The sequence below is a fragment of the Rattus rattus genome, chromosome 8 (genome assembly GCF_011064425.1).
Source record: "Rattus rattus isolate New Zealand chromosome 8, Rrattus_CSIRO_v1, whole genome shotgun sequence".
Classification (NCBI taxonomy): domain Eukaryota; kingdom Metazoa; phylum Chordata; class Mammalia; order Rodentia; family Muridae; genus Rattus; species Rattus rattus.
Window position 1 is genome coordinate 88,190,150 of NC_046161.1, and position 20,277 is coordinate 88,210,426.

General features: G+C 44.1%; 1 long non-coding RNA gene across 1 annotated transcript; it reads left to right on the plus strand.

The window, feature by feature from the left end:
• The first annotated feature begins 154 nt into the window (after positions 1-154).
• Positions 155-4,792, plus strand: LOC116907073. The gene is made up of 2 exons (XR_004388802.1): positions 155-260; positions 2,739-4,792. It is a non-coding gene; the product is annotated as an uncharacterized LOC116907073 (long non-coding RNA).
• The last annotated feature ends 15,485 nt before the right edge of the window (positions 4,793-20,277 follow it).

The following is a 20,277-nucleotide window of genomic DNA, read 5'->3' on the forward strand; positions in this document are numbered from 1 at the left end:
TCTTGGTTCAACTGGGTAGGAGGGAACAAAGAAAAATGTCATCAACTGGTGATGCAAGATGAGCCCAATCACTAACCACTGCTTAGCAAACTCCAAATTCTGCAACCAGGCAGTCGAAGGCATTCCATGCACTTAGGCAGTGCGGCTGCACAGTGAATGAATCGTCTGCTTCTGCAAATCAAACAGTCCGTGTGCTAAGGAAGGAAGTCAGCTGGAGTGAATACAGTCATATCCTCTTCTTGGAGAGAGCTTGCAATGCAGTAGGTATCTGTTCGGGGATGCATTTTATAGACTGTTAATTTCATGGAATCGCTAGCAGCAGCAAGAAAAATAAAAATAATAATTAAAAAAAATAACAGACCTATTAAGCTACTGCCAAGTGAAGATGGATTCTGATAAAGAAAATAGCATTTGTAGATTGTTTTTTTTTTTTCTTCCAAAACCCTAAGGTGCCGGCAGCCTTGTAGAAGAATGCATGATCAGTTGTCTGTATCCGTTCTATAACCTTTAACCACAGGCAGCGTAAATGTATCCAGCTAAATGTATCTGCAGTACAGAATGGCAGATACCGCTGCAGACAGGATGGTATGAAGATGCACGTGAAACCAAATAAAATCAGTACAGAAAAGAAACCGATGCCAGCTTCCTTCAGATGTACAGCTGGCCTTCTTAAAGAATTAGAGCTATCTTTAGGATATTAACCTAAATAATCGTAAGATGTACAGCAGCATACCGTACATGTTCCAAACATAGAGTGATTTGTCCTCCCCCTCCCCCTCCAGAGCGAGCGAGCCCGTTGTAGGAATAGCAAAAGGCTGGGGATAGTATATACTGGCGAGAAGGGATGTGTGCTGAGAGGCGACGTCCCTTTGTCTGACTTAGAGGCTTATTTTACCTTCACACTTGCTCCATGGCATTGACATTAGGAGGTCAGGACTGATGCAGGGCTGTTATCCATTTTATGAGTGGAATGTTTCCTGAAAATTAAGTCTCATCTACTCAGACACCAAATCTGATGTCTTCCTCATGCCACTCCCCCACTGCTCAGGATTGATGGGACCTAGTGTGGCTGTACGTAATAAATGTGATCGCTTTCTATAGACTCCAGTTCCTAAGTATGAAGGATAATTTTTAAAAAAAGCCTTCAAGAATTCTTGTGCACAGACCCGTCCTCTCTCAGACATAGACGCATGCATACACACACATATGCATATGAGCACATGCGCATACACATACATACACATATTCGAGTTCAAATTGCAACAAAACATTTAACGCGGGGAACAAAAAAACTATTAAATGTCTGCTTATTCAGGATTTATAAGAAGTACCTCATAAGCAAATACTATTTTGCTATAAAACCAAAGTGAAATAAGAGTAGGTTGGTAGATTTTTTTTTTTAAAGATCCTATCAGCAGATTAAAACAGAAGAAAAAAAATAGCATGCTGTATACCAAGTAGTCTTTTAAGAAAACAAAAGAGATTCTTTCCTACAAAGAGACCATACACACCCCAGAGCTGTCATTATAAGCCAGCCTTTCTATGAAATGCTAGGGCCTGATTTTAAATACATAATATCTTTACATTTTTCATCTCATCTCTCACACGGTCTTTAATTGCCTATTGCATCACCAAACATGCTAATGTTAATTAATTTTAACAATGCAACCATGAATTAATATTTTCTGGGTTTGTCAGTTTTTTAGCGACTCTAGCTTCTGCGAGGACTGCCTGGAAATAACGAGGTCAGCAAAATATTCATGTGTCCTAAAAATTGCTCAAAGGCGAAAATACATTTGAAAAATCTCAGCCTGGGCACTAGGCTTCACAACTGGGTTGTTTCTAGTTTGAATTATATCTTCTTCCTCCGGGCAGAAGTGGTTTCTAGATGTGTGGAAAGCATACATGCCCATCTTTAGCCCACAGGCTTTATTCTGTCAGGTCGTCGGGAAGCGGGGATTTGGGGGGGGGGTCCTACCTGATCCTCGCAAGCCTTCTTCTTGAAGCTCACTTCTCTCCCACAGGAACCCCAGAAATGAAAGGGGCTTTAAGGAAAACAGTAGTTCCTGGTCTAACAGCAATGGTGGCACCATCTTTCTGACCCTCATATCACTACTCTCTAAGCTCTGGCTAATATGGACAGTGACAGAATATTAGAATGGAGTGTCCTTGTGCTAATTCCTTCTTTACTGAGGGGGTCTAGAATTAGACAGTTATGAGGAGTTACAGGCACCAAGGTAACTACCACGGTCATCTACAAAGCAGGATCCTGTGCCTGGTCTTTGCTACTTTGTGGCTTCTTTTTCCTAGCCTTTATCCCTGCCCCCTCCTCCTGCCCCCACCCCCTCCAACACGAGATAGGAAAGAAACAAGGATAGAAGGGAAAGAGGTCACTGAATCTAATTTCTTTCCTTTTGTTTCTTCTTTGACTAGTCTAGTAACAAACTGGAAACAACCTCCCTAAACTAATAACAACCACCCACCATGCCTCTCCCGGGCCCTAGCACTAATATACCCTCTAAAAGTCCCCAGAATCCCAAAGTCAGCAGCTGGCAAAATCATGCTTCTGCTAAAGCACGAGGCAAATCATAGTAAGCTGTTTCAGACAGTCCAGAAGCAGCAGCAGTACATCCTCATACCTGGGGTTAAAACAAAAACGCATTCTTCTAATATTTCTGTGTTTTGTTTTGTTTTTTCAAAGAAAACAAATTCCCGAATTCTCAAAAATATCATTACAGGATCCCTTCAAGATGAGTAGAAAGTTAAAGGAAACAGCTTGGCATGTGACTCACACAGCCTGTTGAGATAGTCCCATGAATGACATCTGAAGGCTGGACATTCACATTACAGGTTCACAACGTACTATCAAGATACAGAATCAGTGGTGACTACACTGAGCCCAGTGAGTGCCTCCTCAGTCTGGGATAATAAATGACAGTGACAGCAGCGGTCATCCATCCCAGGTTCCCTGGAGACGAGTGAGTAACAGTGTACATTCCTTTATAGCCGCGGCTCTCAGCCTTCCTGATGCCGTTTGCGACCCTTTTAATTCGGTTCCTCGTGTAGTGGTGACCCTCAACCGTAAAATTACTTTTGTTGCTACTTCACAACTGTAATTTTGTTACTGTTATGAATCATAATGTAAATATGTGATATGCAGGATATCTGATATGCAGCAGGTTGAGAACCATGGCTTTATAGGGAAGGGCGGAAGCTGTGGTTGGGTCCCACACTTATACTCCTTACAACGAGGTGCCAGGTCTAAGAGTTTCCACACCTCTCTCTTGGGCATCCTTGTTTACTCTTTGTCAAAATGAACAAAAAGACAGATATTGGATGTTATTTTGTGATGTCTCAAACAGTGAGCAAATGATATATTTACCAAGCCTACATGGTTTAAACAAACATGAATTCTAGCTGTAAATATTCTAGGGAATGAGTCTGGGTAGATGCTGTCCACCAATAAATCTTGTTTTATACTGGGCGTAGCAAAAGCCATGCTCATGCCTGAATTATTTAAGCTTTATCACGATTACAAGTGGCAAAGATATACATTTGCTTAGGATTTTAAAAGAATGGCAGGCCCCTCACTCATCCTCGGGGAATATGCACAGTCATTAGCTTAAATGAGAATCCCTTTTCCTCCGATGAAAACTGTAGGCTCTGACAAGTCAAACACAAGGTTCCCAAAACAATTCAGCAAGGACAAGCTAGAGACCAGAGCAGGGCTGCAGACGTCTTTCTCTGACTTACGCTCTTGCTTGCCCATGGCCTCTGTATTCTGCAGGAGGAGCTAATTTTATCTCCAGGCCTGTGGGTTAAAGTTAAATGGCACGGCTTATGCAAAGTGCATAATTCAAGTCTGAACAGAGCTTGACTCTTCTCATTTAAAAAAAAAAAAATCAAGTCAGGGCACTGGGTCCCACAGGAATCCTCGGTTTATAAACATTTGAATTGGTTTGCATGATATTTCTTGATGCCATTCATGGCTTTAAAACATCGCAGCTGGTTTCATTTTATACCTAATCAAATACAAGTAGGGGCACTCATGATCAGGTTAGCTAGTCGACTGATTTTAAGAATCAATGTTCACCATGCTTAATATTGTTGTTTAAAAATTTTAAATGTAAGAGGCAGAAATTTTTTTATAAGGTTGATGAAATTCAGACCTGGAAACAATATGGGAGTTCTTTTTCTTTCTTTCCTTCTTTAATTATTAATTAGTATCTATGTTCTTGAGACAGAATCTCACTGTCTAGCTATGACTGGCCAGGAGCTCACTATGTAAATGAGTCCAGCATCAAACTCACAGATACCTGTCTGCCTCTGCCTCCTGAATGCTGGGATTAAAGGTTTGTGCTGCCTCACCCTCAATAAAGTCATTTATAACAGACTTAAAGTAATTTGGGAGGGGGCCTGGAGACATGGCTCAGCAGTTGAAAACTGGCTTTTCTTTAGGGGATCTGGGTTTGATTCCCAGCACCCACATCGAGGCTCAAAACCATCTATAATTCCAGTTCCAGAGAATCCAATGCCCTCTTCTGAACTCTCTGAGCACCAGGCACACTTGTGATACCCAGACATATATGTAGCCAAAACACTCATACATTAAAAAAAAAGACTCTTAGAAAATAATGGGATGATATTTTAGCTGACATTTTTGATAAAGTCCATCACGGTTCTGATGACTGTATCTTGCCCAGAGATCTGGGCGGGAACTTCTGTATACTGACCAAAGCTGAAAACCATCCTTATTTTAACTATGTTATATCAATAAATTCTAATTTAACAATACCAATTGTATCCTACAGTGTTACTATCATCAGTTTTAAAGATCACTGTTATACTAAGACTAGGATTGGAATCTGAGATTAGACGATGGAAAGCTAAGGCATGAAACGAAACTGCTTACTGCAAGTAACTCCAAAATAATTCTCTCCAAACAACTCCAGAAGTCTTTCCACTGCGATGACATACTGGGGAGAAAGAGTTCTCCTGGAGCACCCTGGTTCCCTGTAGCTGTGGCTATCTCTGTTTAATGTGAACCAGGCTCAGGGAATTGTGGGTACCTAAACTGTCACCAGCCAGAGGCAGCCGGAACCCAGCCATTTGAAAAGAGAATGAAACAAAACAAAACAAAACAAATCTTAAATGGGCCATGTTGGGAAATTAGGAATAGAAGGCAGAGCAACCATTTTGGAGGTAAGTTTGTTGCACTTCGTAAATGTTTCATGATGCAGAGTGGGTGGGAAAAGCTCCCAATTCTGCAAGTGCTAACATCTCATTGAGGAAAGCTCAGTTTCTCCGTGTTACAGCTCAGGTTTGGGGTGTAACTCAGTATACATACGGTTCCGAGTTTCCTCCCTAGCACCACATACATACAGATTTGACCCACATGACACCCTTAATAATTTAGTTCACCCATTCATTGCATTAAAAATAAGAGCTGACTTCCTTCATCCTACTAGGTTTAGCATTTATGAACAAGTTTGTTATAGATTATCTGGCTTTTAATCTAAATTAGCAATGAAAGAAAATGGAGGGAGTGGTCTGGTACTGCTATGTATTCAAATGCTAAATACTAGCCCCCCCCCCCAAGATCTGGTTCCCTCCACCCATGAGGAGATAGTCACAGACACCATGTGATGCTATGTAACTTTGCTCCCCAAGTTAATTGGTCAATAAAGGGCTAAAGCCTATGATTGGGCAATAGAGTGATGTAGGCGGGTATTCAGTTGCAGGTAGAGAGGGAGGAGGAAGAAAGGACTCAGAGAGTGGAGGAGACCGCCATCAGAGGACAGGGACTGTGAACCCATGGCCAGGAAAACCAGCAAGTAACAAGGGACACATGGCTGGGAAATGAGTTAGAATAGCTCCAATCGAGGCTTTACGACTTGTAAATAAAACACCTGAACTGTGTGTCTTGCATATCGACTAGCTAGAATTTAATTCCAGTTACAAAAAAGAAGTCAATGCACCTATCAAGGATGGCTTAGTTTCAACTCCAAACAGTATTCTTATCTTGAACAGAAAATCAAGTACATATTACGAGGACTTTTCCCCAACATGTATTTTTCCCGTATTTTATTTTTATTGTGTGTTTGTGTAGGTATGTCTGTGTTGGGGGGGTAGATGCCCATGCGTACACACGCATGTAGACAGCAGATTCAGTCTTGGGGGTGGTAGCTATTTCTCAGGATGGATGTCCACCATTTTTTGTTGTGTTCATTTTTATTTTCTTTCACACTGAGACCTGGGGCTACCTCCCTGGCCCTTTCCGGCTCCTATATGGTTTTAGTGGACTTTTTTTTTTTTAATTTACTTTATTGTAATGAACTCACAAATAAAAACACCACATAGCTAGACTAAGGAAGCCACTCAAACAAAGACTTTTGCAGTCACAAATGCTATACACCACAATGAAAACCGCACAATGGCCATTCTGAAGCCGAGGAGTTCCACTCAGGATTTACCCTTTCTTTCTCAACTACATTTTAATGCACTTTTCCACCATAAACAAGAGAAAACTATGACAGAGTTGAATGTAGAAAAACATTTAAGTTATTTAAGTCCTCTTTCATGACCTATGTGTGCTTTTGAGAGTCTGATTTTTGTGTAAGACAGTAAGATGTTTTTCTCAACTACGTGTTTAAATGCATCATTTTAATGAATGAATGATGTTCAATAGCTGCTCACTTTTCTTCCTTCCCTTCTTTCCTCCCTCCCTCCTTCCTTCCTTCCTTCCTTCCCTTCCTTCTTTGAAACAGGTTTTCTACGTAGTTCTGGCTGTCTGAAAGATCGCTATAGACCAGAGTCCCCTCAAGCTCAAGAGATCTGCTTGCTTTTGCCTCCTGAGTGTTGGGATTTCAACTGTTCATTTACTCCTAACTAAAATCCATTCTGTACGTATGGATAGAAGTTCCATTTTGTATGCGATCCTAAAAGAACCCACCCCGGCTTGCTTTCTCAGCTGGGTAGACCCAGAGCTAGATTCCAACCCCCTGCCTCCCGTGTCTGTGGCAGGTTATTTTGTAAGCCAGTGAGATGGCTCTGTCTAAGGGGTTTCCTTATCAACCTGCTCCACCCTGCCTGGGAACAGGAGAGGATGACCTCACTCTGTGTAGTGAGGTGGTAAGTGGGCGGGTGTCTGCACAGTTGGAGCACTAAGACGCCTCCAGGTCTTAGACATCGGCTTTCTACTTCCAGACATTAGCATGGGGTAAAGACCTGATGGTGAGAGTCAGGCATCGAGCCTCGAGGACCACACAGAGGTGGTTACACCAAGAAAGAGCTGGAAGAGGGGGAAAACTGAGACATGAGGTTTTCAACAAAGAAAAGGGGAAAACTGGTGAGATGGAAGGGGGGCTGCCCCTTGACCCAAGCTAGTCCACTAGACATCCTCAGTTGGAGCACCCTCAACACAGGCTACCTTCCCAATGAGCATTGCTACGTCAGCTTCAGCAACTGCGTGATCTTTGCTTTTGCTCCCCCCACCCCACCCCAGTGCATTTGAAGGGTAGAATCTGATGACCTTGAGTCCATGTGGGTCACTGGCATTCCCATAACAGACCCATTTGCTACCGGGACTGTTTGCCACTGACCAAACAGACAGACATGATGATAGGCTAGTCTAGCTAAGTTTCTTTTCTCTAGAGAGAATGATAATCAGGTAGAGAATGAAAGGTGGGACTATAAACAGGATTTCCTGTGGATGGACAGCATGTACTTCCTGTGAAAGAATCACACCCCGCCCCCAGCTTTATGGAGGTACACCTGTACCTCATGTAAGAGGATCCTCCCTTCCTATATGGACCTCCCCTTGACAACAGATGTTCCCAGGCTGAACCTAGGTCTTCTCTTTTGTCAGATAAATGTATCTGCAGCTCAGAGTCTTAGCTGTGTACCTCACCTCAGCCAAGGCAGCTCAACCAGCATTCCTTAGTGATTCCATTTTCTTTGGACAGAACGGAAAGCACAGAAAGAATTTGTGTACTGAAGTAGCCATCTTTATCCGGGTCTCTGGGCTTGCCTCCTGTGGGGTCTTTGTGTCTCCCGGGCTTTGCCTCATGCAGTAGAATGGCCCATTAGAGTGTGCTGTTGACTCCTAACTCAAGGATGGGACTCTTTTACTAGTTCCCTCACCACCAAGGGCACCTTCCATTTTGGGGTTAGCAAGACACTTTCTAGCAGTGCAGAATTTGGCCCATGTGGAAAGTAATGGCCCTGGAGGTCCCTTCGAAGACCTTTTAAAGATTTTACCACTCATTCCTCAAGGAAAAACCCCGAGTTGACTGAGAAGCTGTGAAACCTACCCTTCCCGGGACAGGAAAGGGGAAATGGAAATGGTGGTGAGCTAATAGATCACCTCCGCCTCCAAAGAGGACCTCGTCATCCCCACAGGCCCTTGGGGCCAGCACGTGCTTCAGAGAATTGTAAGACAGGGAAGACGGTTTAAAAAAATGTCTTCTACACTTTCTCAAGTTCAAAGATAGTGCTGGCAGAGGGGAAGAAACAACGCCCCCCACTTTGCAGGGCTCTGCTCCCTGTGATTTTATAGACTGGCTCCTTTTAGAAGAAATACCAGACTGTCGCTTACTTATGAAGCTGTTGTAGATTACACAAAAATGATCCGATGCCAGAAGACGAGCGTTTATAATGTGTTTCTCAGTTCTTCTCCAAAGCAAATACACTCACGTCTTTAAAAAGCTGAACTAAAAATCATTTTAAACAAAATCGTAAGTATAGCTTGCACATTCCCTAGGCCCCAGGGCCTCTGATACGTGGGTAGTATCAGACGGCCAGGCTTAATTGCTGGAAGCCAATCATTCTAAATTTAGCTGGTTGAAGTCACCTTTCTTCTATCTGGTTTGCAAAGAAACATCTCATGAGTTAGCATGAGCGGCTAAAAATAAGCTGCGAGTTTCATTTTCTGTTGTTCAGCATGGCTTCGAAACCAATCGGCACAAACCTGACAGAAAAAATCAGCGACTCAAACTGCCTTCGTTCCTGTCCCGATGAACAGCTCCCTACCAGGCCTGACAAACCTTTGTCCTCCTCAAGGTCTTGTAGAAATGGGGACGGTAAGCTAATGTATGCAGATGTATCACTTCCGCACAGGGTGTCACATACACTTCAGGGATGCCGGAGACCCTTCTGCAGGGCCAGGGAACAAATAAACCCTGGGCTCCATGACGGCAGGTTCTGAGGGGTTGAGTTCAGTCTCCCTTGACCCAGATGCCCAGGTTCTTACGCAATTCCATGCTGCAGACCCAGGCAACTCCCAACAAGTTCAGTTTCAAAACCGTCTTTTCAGGGCCAAGTCGGGCAAGAAGGTGTTTAACTGCAGTTTCTGTGCTTCAAAGGAAAGGCTCCATCTCGCCATGGAGCATTCAGCCGTGCTCTCGCCCAGTGAGCAGCGCTGTGAGAAGCAAGCTCTCAGCGAAATGAGATTGAAAGGGGGCAAAGAAGGGTTAATCTCCCTCCATTAGGGCGGGGCCGCTTGGTGGAGGTGAAGAGAATAATCGGTATGAAGGGCAGACCAGACAAAGCACATTCTGGAAATGGAATTACGGAGCAGGCTGAGAAGGATGATTGTCCCGATTTTCACCGTGTGACTATTTCTTAGATCTTGGGGTCTTTACCTAGCTTTGAAGTTACAGCCTCAGGGAGGAGGAAGAGGGCATTTGACACTGAGTGTAGGGATATCTAAGCTGTCATTCCATAGAGCTGGGATGTCTGGGAGCAGAGGGTGAGGTCACAGCTGCCAGAGCACTGAACAGGCCTAACCAACCCCAAATTAGACACTGAACGGCCAAGTAAACAATAGGGGCGTGGCTTCCCGAGGTGGGGCGTGTCCTTTGCTTCTTAGTTCATTTCGTAAAACCACTTAAAAATGTTTATTATTTAAATTTATTATTTGTGTGTACGTAGTGCATGAATGTGCGCACACACACACACACACACACACACACACACACACACACACACACACACACAGGTCCCAAGAGCTCAGCAACATGGTGGATCTCTTGGAGTTGAGCTTCATAGGCTGCCTGATGCAGGTGCAGGGACTCAGCTTGGGTCCTGTGCAAGAACAATACACGTCCCTTAGCACTGAGCTGTCTCTCCAGACGCTATTTTATTTTAAATTATGCATGTGCGTCTGCATATGATATGTGCATGAGGAGGCCAGAGGCATTGATCTCCTGGAGCCGTAGCTCTCTCTCTCTCTCTCTCTCTCTCTCTCTCTCTCTCTATATATATATATATATATATATATATATATATATATACACATACATATATATATGTATGTATATTCAAGCATATATATGTTTGATAGCAGCCTGCTATGGTTGCGAGGAAGTCAACTTTAGTCGTCTGGAAGAACAGCAATTGCTCTTACCTGCCACGGTCCTCTATTTTGAAAACAAAAATTAAGAAATTAAAAAAATAACATTTTGTTTCTTTTTTTGGGCAATGTGGTGGGGAGGAGTCACAAGAAGTTACAAAAACAGTTTAGGAAGCTGATGCATACCTGTGATCCCAGCAGAGGTAGGAGAAGGAAGAACTGAAGGCCAGCCTGGGCTCAGGATGAGACCCTGTTGCAAGTACGGGGATGGGTAGTAAGTATAGCACTCTAGCGGTAACTCACAAGGCACAAGGCATTCAGTGTTCTCACGCCCCGGCCTGTACTTGCTGACAGTTGTATTTTCTATCTGAGTCATCCCTGTAGATCTATAGCACTTCCTTTTGCTCACCTACAATAAAATGAAAATAAAGTTGGGGCTCCTGACCCTGGGTAGGATGGTCCCTAAAAAACCACCCACTGTTCCAGCTTTCCTGATAACTGTCTACGTGACCATTCATGCTCCATGGCATTTAGATAATGGGAAATGGCTGATCTCTTCTGCATGGGGTGAAGATTTGCCAAGTAGTGCCTGGCTACAGTGATGGGATGTCCCATCAGGGACTGCTGAACCTCTTTGAGCCAAGGACCCCTTGGACTAGTGGCACCCACTTCTACAGGACAAGGGAGGTGATACAGATTCATGGGGAAGGGACAGAGTTATCTTGTGCTAGACTCTCCCTGCAGCTCTGGTTGTAAAATGGGTAGATGCAGCTCTCATGGTGGAGATGGGGCGTAGAGTCAATACAGACAGGTGAGAGTCGGGACACCAGCTCTCATAGTGGAGATGGGACATGGAGTCAATACAGACAGGTAGGAGTCAGGACACCAGCAGTACCTGGCAATCAGGAGTCCTACTGAGCACCTTTTACTTTTTGCTTATGTGTGCTGGGGCCACTGTGGGATGCAGAAACCCTGTCTAGGTGTCACAGAACTCTGATTTCTCTCTCTCACTGGTTAGGTGCAGAAGCATCAGTCTCACCAGTTCCCTAGCCCAAGGACTCCGTCCTCTGAATGACCAGAGGTCATGTATCAGAAGACTGCATCAGCTGAGAAGGCTTGAAGGAGACATGACCTAGTGGTTGAGAGCATTGCAGCAGACCCTGGGTTTGGTTCTCAGCACCCACATAGTAGCTCACACCATTCTACCTCTAGTATCCAGAGGACTCTGACCTGCTCTTCTGGCTTCTGTGAGCAGCAGGTGCATGGCGCACATACATACGTAGGTACATACATACATGCATGCATGCCAACAGACACTCATGCACATAAAATATGAATCTAAAAATTTTTGTTTTGAGACAAGGTTTCACTATATAGATTTGGCTGTCCTAGAACTCAGTATGTAGACTAGGCTGGCCTCAAACTCAGAGAGATTCACCTGCCTCTACCTTTGGCTGGGATTAAAGATGTGCACCACTACTTCTAGGGCTAAAAAAAATTTTTTTTAAAGAAAAATTTGTAGGATGACAGGATTGTGAACCTCACGTGGAGCAAACACAGCAAGGACATGGATTGTCCCAGTCATTCCTGAAATGTCAGCCTCCATTAGCCGAGCCCCAGCTTGAGGGAGATCGTAAACACCATTAGAATCTTTGCTGATCTAAGCTTGTATCCATAATATGGGACTGAGAACAGCCATGAGATGGTGAGGATGTTCATAACAGCAGCTTCTCTGGTGTCCCGGGCATGGAGAAGTGCTATCACAGGGTGTCGTTCCTCACCAGCTGACAGTGTGGCCATGGGTAGGCACAAATGAATTACATGCAGGGTTATGGTATCTGAATCTGAACAGGGGACTGTAGACAGTGGAGCAGACTGTAGAGGCAGAAATTGAAAGACAAATAAATGACAGCGGTGCAAACTTTTAATCCCAGTGCTCCAGAGGCAGAGGCCTGAGCTCTCTGAGTTCAAGGCCAGCCTGGTCTACAGAGCAAGGTAGGACAATGTAGCCAAGGCTGCACTGAGAAACTTGGTCTAGAAAACACACACACACACACACACACACACACACACACAGAGAAAGAGAGAGAGAGAGAGAGAGAGAGAGAGAGAGAGAGAGAGAGACAGAGAGAGAGAGACAGAGAGACAGAGAGAGACAGAGAGAGACAGAGAGACAGAGAGAGAGGCACATGACAGGATGTGCCCCTTTGACAGATGAGTTAGGAGAATGAGAGGAAGTGGGGGGGCTGTCAGACCATCACATGACAGGTGGGCATGGGTTGATGTTTTCTGCAGTGTTGTACAGAGGCAATAGACCATTATGCATCCTCTTAAATGATAGTTTTTAAGTTTGATTGGGTTCGTTCAACAGGTTTTCCACTGTGACTACCACTTCACCTGTTTCTAAGTCTCCACACTCAGGTCCCTGCTGTCTGGCCCACCGTTCCCACTTCTCTGGTGAGAAGGTCTGGTCACAGCACCTTTCAGACTTTTACGGGCACCTCCCCTGGCTTGGAATTTCATCATGTTCTTCCTCAGGGTGGGATCCATGGGAGCTCCACACCAGACCCTTGCTTTGTCTACTTCGCAGTTCATGTCTCCTGGCCTGACGAGCTCTGCCTAATACTTAACCTTGGCTCTTGCCCTGATGCTGACCTAGTTTCTTTCCCTAGACCCACTATGGCTCAGTTTTGAAGGAAAGTATCTTATAGATGACTGCTCTCTGCCCTCCTAAGTCCATTTCAGGTCTCAGAGATCACAGGGGACTGGCATTACTCAGAGGATGGCCTGGGTCCCTAACCCCAAGGTCTAAACTATACATGTGAGTCCTGAGGTATAACCTACCTATCAGAGAGCAGATACAATTTCCCTGGCTGAGGCAGGGGGCTGCTTCAGGAGTCAGTCTTATTGTTGGTGCCTTCTGTCTGGTTCTAGAAGGTTGGGCATCTTTGGGTCCTGTGTCTAGTTCACTCTCTGCCCCTGAATCTATGGGCGATCATGGGAAGTCATGACCTGTGTTTACTGCACTGCTCTCATATTTACAATAGTTTCCTGGCTCCCCGTCTAATAACCATCTTTGTGCTGTAACATACCAGCTAAAGCAAAAGTTCAAAGCCAAAAAGAAAAGTTAATTTCTCATTTGGACGTGTGCTATGGATTTGGTAGTTTTCCTCCAGAGTCTATGTGCTGGAGGCTTGGTGGCGTTGAGGCAGTGAGATCTTTAGGAAGTGGAGGTTCATTGGAAGGAATTAGGTCATGGGGGCGTTGCTCTACATAAACCTGACCCTTCTCTGAATCCCTCCTCTCTGTGTAGCAGGTGTTCCCAGTGCTGTGATGTCATTTGTCCAGAGACTCTCATTGGAGCAGAGATGTCTGTGTCGTATTTGTCAACCTCCAGAACTATACGCTGAATAAATATCTTATTTAATGATGTCTTTATTTATCAGATGTTATTTATAGCAACACAGAATATGACCCTATACTAGCTCAGGGTTCCCTAACTATTTTCTGTGTAATAAACACCAATGGAATGAATATGTATCAAACTAGACACGTGTTTGCATGTGTAACATATAAGCAGGTCTCAGGCCCTGTATGGCGTGTATATGAATATGAAAGGCACATTAAAATGTATATTTCTGATATCTGAAAGACAGCAGGTGAAACCTAGACATGGTTAGCCCAAGTCTCCACAGAGTGATATGGATAAATCTGAAATGCCTGAGATTGTGATCAGAACTTCTGACATCACTGGGACCCATGAGCATCATTTTCGTCTGAGGAACCCAAAGGGGCTGGGTTCTGGAATAGACACAGATGCCCCTCTGGATCAGATTTTACCAATTGGTAACCTTAAAAATCAGATTATTCAACTTCTGGGAATTTTTCTTAAATTGTCCACAAGGTGTTCATCAAAATTCACAGGAGTGTTTATATATTTGTAACAGTGGGGCACCAGAGACAATCAAAATTGCCATTTTTAAAAATGGCTAAAATATGCCTGTGCAAAGATAATAGTCATTAAAAAATCATGTTTTCAAAGAGTACTCCTTGAATTACAAAGATGTTTACAATATAACAGTAAGAGGGGACAGAAGCAACAAAACCAATAAAAACCCAGCACACAACAAAATCCAGGACTAAAACAACAAACTACAAAGGAATTTTTCTTATATAGAATGGAAAAAGGAAGAGAAGTGTTGTAATAAAGTTGAAAGTCTAGCCAAGCATGGTCTAGCTGCAGATGGAGGACGCAGTCTATCCCTGGGGGAATCCTAAGCTACTTCTTTTGCAAGGCAACCTTGGGAGAGCAGATGCCAAAGAACTTAATTCAACGAGAAAGGCCTTCTCACAGGCTACTTCCTTCTGTGATTCGGGATGATAGCCTGTGATGAGATCCTGGACAAACATGTAACCCCATCACACCAGTCAGACTAACTCCACTGCTGTATGCTTGGGAAGTACAGCCCAAGGTCAATGCCTCTAGGATGGTCAGTGTTCAGTGTCAACCATCACTTAGCACTCTAGCCTCTCAGTATACCTGTGAGAAACTGTCATTTAAAAGTCAGTCTCTGAGAATGTCTGTGATACAATGTATCTTGATTAAGTTCATTCTTGTGGGAAAGCCCATCTTAATTGTGGGCAGGACCATTCCCTGAGCGGGGATCAGGTACTGTAGGAAATGGAGAAGACAAGCTGAGGGTGAGCATTCATTGCTCTCTGCTTCCTGCTTGTGGATGTGCTCTGCACGGCTGCTTCGAGCTCTTGCTGCGGCGACTTTCCCACCATGTTGGACTATCCCAGACTGTGAACCAAAATAAACCCTTTCTTTCTGAAGTTGTGTTTGCCAGGGTATTTTATCATAGCAACAAAAAAAGTAACTAAGCTTGTGTCCATGGTAGATAGTAAGCCTCTTTGTTCCAGTGTGTTAGGGCCCTCAGGAAAATCCCAGGCACAGAGAGAACTCAACCAGTTCTCTCAAGGATTTTACTGAAGCCGGCAGCCTTTTGGGCCTCTGGTCCTGTCACCTTATCAAGAGACTTTGAAAGAGTCATAGCTCATTGGTTAGGCACGTTGCTAAGGAAAGGTGATTCAAAAACAATTTTCTCTCTTTTCAAAACAGTGCTACTTCACAGCGGTCTCCAAAACAGAGACACCAACACTGACCATAAGGGAGGCAACTGTTCTCACAGAGTGTTGACTTAGCTTTCACGTTCCTGTGTTGCCCAAACCATTCTGCACGTAGAACCTCACTCACTCTGTTTCACCATTGCAGAAAAAAACAAACAAACAAACAACAACAACAACAACAAAAACCACTATTTTGGAGGAGGGAAAGAACTTTAAAATTTTGGTAAAAGCCAGAGGCTACTTGAGTTAAAAACAAAACCCCAAACTCTTTTCTGTGGTGATTTCCAAATTGGTTCTTGACGAGAACTAGGGGATTTCAGTGTGAGAAACGACAAAGCCAATTACTATGAATCCTTAGCTTTCGTAAATGTGACGCGAGCATGTTGCAAAATTCTCTAAAAGAGGTAACAGGGCCTTCATAACCCTGAGCCAGGCAGAAGAGAGCTAACACTTCTGTGCTTTGCGAACTATAAAGCTCCCAAGGTCAAAATAACCAACTGGGCCGGCTGTTGCCCGTGTGAAACTGCTGTGTTCAACTTGTTAGCGTTCCTCAGGACAAACAAGGTCAGACAGACATCTTCAGGTGACCTAACTCTGCACAGACTGTGGTGTCTCCAATGTGGGTTACACAACTCACGTATAATTGAAGTGGAAAAATAATAAACCATGAGATCAAAGCGAAACTAACTTACGAAAGCCCCCTTTTCCACTGAGATCTATTTTGACGCCATTTTCAAAATGTCAAATACTAAAAATGTGAAGTGTAGGCTTATCCACAACCCTGCCTTGTTGGTGACATCTCTGGGGCCACCACATCTGCCATCCTAACAATGTCAGTGGCCACAGGACCTGCGGCTTTTTTCCAGACACTGCAAGTTTCCTGTCGTGAAATCCTGATTACTTGATTTGATCGTCACACACCTCTCCTTGTCACATAATGTAGCTAGAAACGTCAGAAGCCACTCCTGTGTCAACCTGGTATGCTGTGTGCATGGAGGGAATCATATTAGATGGCAGCGGAAATTAACAAGTCATGACTGGTCAGTATTATGGTTGGAATACGGAATGTTCCCCCAGAGGCTTCTGGGTTGTAAGTGTGGACCTCAGTTGGTGATAGCATTGGGAGGTTCTGGAAACTTTGGCAGATGGAACCTACTGGAAAAAGTAGTCAGTGATGCCATATCATCATAGCTCTATTTGATCCTGGTCCCTTCATAGGTCTCCTCCATAGATGTCTTTCTGCTTTGCATCTACGATGAGAATCTCCTCCACCACCCATTGCTGTTGCTAGGATGTGACGTTCCGCTCGGGAGCACAAACCACAATAACCATGGAGTGAATCCGCTGGATCTGTGAGCCAAAATAAATGCACGCTCCTCTGGTCACGCTGCCAGGGGTTTTCTTACAACACAGCCAGTCTCCTAAGTGAGTGGACCATGACACCATTCTTCCTGACTGTGACCTTTGGCTCTGTGCTTCCTGAAAATCTGTTAAGCCGAGACTTTTGAAACCTTGTGCTTACTCTCAACTTACTCCCTCAGATGCCTGCTTCCAGCAAGCAGTACACCCGCTACACTCAGCATATTTTACTCTTGACTCTAACTTAGCCCCCAACTCAGTGGACACTTAGTCCTCGATAACCCCGGAAGGCGAACTTTCGGGGGTAGAAGCATGTTTTTGAAAAAGAAAAATCGTTATTTATTCAGTCCACTCCTGAGGTGAAGGTACAAACAGCAAACTAAGAGGCCGTCACACTGGCCAGTAACAGATCCTCCCACACAATGGACAATGCTCATTTTTCAGGGTGGGAATATGGAAGCCAGGAATATCAAGGCCAGTGACAAGATTGAATCTCATCAGGCAGATTTTGACCACAAAACTAGAGAACTATGCACCATGCAGCCCAGGCAGAGACTTTCCTGGGGCTCTTTCCTGACATTTACCAGTGAGATGAGGATTGTACAAAGACCTACAGCGACTGAAAACCTACACAAAGTAAAAAATCAGCTAAGCATCTCCAAGTAGGGATCATACTTTTACCTCTCACTGTTTGGGCAAATGAGACTTTTCCTGAAGAATATATATATATATATATATATATATATATATATATGTATATATATATAGTATAATTTTTTATATTTTGATGGGGGTAGCATTAATGTTCTTGCCCAAGTCTTTTAGTCTATATTAAAATGTTTTTTCTAATACATTTATTTGAAGTCTCTTATTAGAGGACCCCTCTTATTAGTTTAGCATCACAGGGCCTGGTACAGATTGGGTAGAATTGTCACCCAAAGTCCCCAGGACTAGGCAGAACCATGAGCTCAGAACTCCAGGGATGTTTGATAAATTACTGTAGCTCCTGGTTGTGGGAGCAGAATCCCATTGAGAAATTCAATCCAGTTTTCTGGACACAAGAGTACATCAGGAACAAAGCAAGAAAGGCCTTGAACAAATGAATGGATAAAGGAAAATAAGGCAGGGGAGGGGATGCCCTTCCTGCCTCACTGGCCACTGGCAGCAGGGAGATGTTTACCTTGTCTTAAGATCAGAATGAACAGAGGCACCTTGGGAAATTTCTTTCATTGTTTTTTATCCACATGACCAGATAAAACCTATGAGTATCCATTTGGGAATTCAACATATCCCATAATTTGTTGCCGCTGGTTTGAGATAGGGTCTTGTTTTATATCCCTATTTGGCTTGGAACTCACTACGTAGACCAGTTGGCCTTGAACTCATGAGTAACCTCTTTGCCTCTGTCTCCTACCTAGGCTTACAAGGGGGCAGCTAGATGTCTGGCATTCTAATATCTTTTTAAAGATTTATTTATTTTTATGTTATGTGTATGCACTTATTTACCTGGAAGTATTTTGTGTGCTATGTGCACACCTGGAGCCCAAGGTGGCCAGAAGAAGGTATTGGATCCTTTTGACCTTGAGTTACAAATAGTTGTGAGGCCCTATGTGTGTGCTAGGAACTGAACCTGGGTCCTCTGGGAGGGCAGCAAATGAGGCCTTTCTCCAGGTCATCTTCTAACATCCACCCACCCCATCCCTAACCACTCTACTCTACAGCTTTATATGTGAGCATTTCCGAGGTTTTACATTCAATGCCAAAGAAAATCACCATTGTCCCAGAAGATCTCCCTGGTTGTCTCTGAGAATCGGCTGCCCTGTAGTTAGCTGTAGTCATGTGTCTTGGTTTCAGCCAATGGAATGTGAGGGAAGGTGCCGTGTACCACTTCTGCCCATAAGGACCTCCTACAGACACTCCTTGCTCCTTCTACTGAGGAAAGCAAGTATACACCCATGGCGTTTGGAAGCCACATGCAGCAGACAGCGGAGCCTCCTTCAAACTTTGATTTTCTTGTTTCTGTTAGTGTTTAATGAGGATCAAACCAAGGAACTTGGGCACATTGGGCAAGGAGTCTCACAATGAACTGCACCCCCAGCCTTGAATCTGAATGAATACATGAAAGACAGCTACCCCCAGCTAACCTGCACCGTCACATGACCAAGAGGTAAACACTGCAGTGTTTGAGCCCATCTATACTTGGGGGTCAATGATAGCAATGAGCCTATCAGGACACGTGCCCTCTTGACACAACCCTTGTCATTGTGTGCAGAAGTATCTGGGACCTCTACCACCCTTTATTTTCCTAAAACAACAACAACAACAACAACAACAACAACAACAACAGCAACAACAAAAGCAGAATTAGAGACTTAAATGTACAGACTCACCAGGGACAAATGGCACTCACCAAAGTATTTGTCACACTGTGCTCAGATCTTTCAGCCAGAGGAACAGTAGGACGGTATAGCCTCGCTTCAAGACGGCCCAGTCTGTAAAGTTATATTTAAAAAGTAAAACACACAACCTACAAACCATATATCAAAGTGTGATAGTTAATCTCAAAGGGCACTTGCTCACAATGAATTTGTCTTTTCCACTGAATGACATTTTATTTTTACAGTGCCCAAAACTACATTCACGTATGACGAACAGACTTAGTGTGCCGAGGAAAACACGCAGAAAATCAATGCTTACTCGGGAGGTGACTTGAGAAGCCAGAAGGACAGAGATATAGCTGTCTGTATGCCTGTCTGCTCCACAGCTCTCATGCATGTGAATAAAATGCTTTTCACAGAAACTGAAATTTCCTGAGTAGAAACTTCCAGAACATAAAAAGGACAGGTTATGCAAAGACCTAGGAGTTTTGAGACGAAATTAAAACAGACGACCTAGGTTTCACCTTTGTGCTTGACGTCCCTGTGGCAGCGTAAGAGGAAATGAAGAACCGTAACCAAGACAGCCCTAAGATGATGACGGTGCGTCAGCCCATACTGAACAAGCGAGGCCCCTTCCTACTGGCTTGCCCTTCTCCCCCAAACCCCCAAAGTGTGAAAATACTACTTGACAGACATAGAGCATATGTTTGCCTAGAATGGGGCTTGTTTTAAGTCTGATCACCCCATAGAAGATCCAGGAAGCAAATAGCCCAGATCCCCAAACAAACACTTTCGCCTTCTTGAAATAGCGCTCAGATTGGGAGAGAAACAAGAAGCCTGATCCACCACCATCCCCACCCCCCAGGTAGCTTTTGCTTATGTATTCTTGTTTGGCCCTGTGGGGAAGAGAATAGGCCCCTCTGAGGTTGTATTTGGAAAGTGTCCCAAAGGCTGTCCCCATGCCCTCTCTGGGTCATAGCCGGCCGGCCCAGCTCTCAAGAGCAAGATGGCGCCCATCACGTTGGGCCATGACTGAGGGGCTAAGGGCCGGCCTTCACT